A 1,212-nucleotide genomic window follows, 5' to 3' on the forward strand; every position below is an offset into this window, starting at 1 on the left:
AAATAATCAAATAAAATAAAATAAAATACTTAGACCAGCTTTTGAGCGCACAAGATCCCGCACCTGCTGTCAAAGCGCATCACGTTTTTACCCACAGGATGCTACGGAACCGGGCTGGGACCAGCACATGCCTGTGTGGGGGACCCCACGAGCACTCCCCCAGCACTGGGGAAACTGGGGGGGTGCCCTTGAGTTAGTCCTGGTTCCCCCGTAGCACCTACTTTGCACCCACAGGGTGCTAAAGATGGAAGGGACAGTGATGGACAGGACAGAGAGACCCCCTGGGAAGCAGGCGGGTGCCCAGGGTGGGCTCTGCTTGCCACCGCCGGCCCCCATGCGCTGCGTCCCTGCCTGCATCCCTGCCTGCGTCCCTGCCTGCACAGCTGCTGCCGCCCCCAGGCAGCTGCTCTGCCTTTTTCTCATTTGAGCGTTTCCCCTCCCCTTTTCCTCCTCCCCAGCGGCGGTTTCCGAGGTCCCAGCGCACCCCAAACCCGCACCCACTTCCTCCGGCACGTGTGGGAAGGGGGCGGCCAGGCTGCCCACGCAGCGCAGGCAGCCCCGGCGCAGCCCCGCGCCCTCACAGATGGGAACTGGGGGCAGATGTTTGGGGGGAAACACATGGTGGAACATCTGAGGAGCTTTGGGAAGGGCCCGGGCTGAAGCAGCATCTCGATGTCCCCCTGGACCCACTGCCAGTGGTCCCCTCCGAGCCCCGCCGCAGCGCTGGAGTTCCCCCCATGGCAGATACTGGTCCCAGTTCCATGGGGGCTTATTGCTCTGGTTGAGCTCGTGTCCCACCCCATGGGCCAGATCCTGAGCGCAGCGAGCTCCCATTGGTGTCGGCAGGAGCATCCCCTAGGGAAGATGGATGCTTGCCCCATCCCAAGCTGGCACCTGAGGCCACCCCATCCATCCCTCCGGCACCCACACTTTTCCAGCCCGGGGTCACACGGGAGGAACGTCCCCTCCGGGATCCAGCGTCCAGCCCCGCGGCGGCAGCTCCCGGACCCATGCGGGGAATCGCCAGCGCTCAGGGGGACCAAGAAAATGGAATGGGAAAGCAGCTCTGGGTACCCAGCTCCAATTCACCCTTATTTTAGCCAGCAATCGCCATGGCAACATCTACCGCAGGGAGAGATGCTGCGCAGCATCCTGGTCCCCGCGAGGATGCCCCGGGGATGGAGCCCCGGCCCTCGGAGTGAGTTGGTCGCT

The sequence above is a fragment of the Charadrius vociferus genome, unplaced genomic scaffold (genome assembly GCF_000708025.1).
Source record: "Charadrius vociferus isolate BGI_N301 unplaced genomic scaffold, ASM70802v2 scaffold332, whole genome shotgun sequence".
Taxonomy (NCBI): domain Eukaryota; kingdom Metazoa; phylum Chordata; class Aves; order Charadriiformes; family Charadriidae; genus Charadrius; species Charadrius vociferus.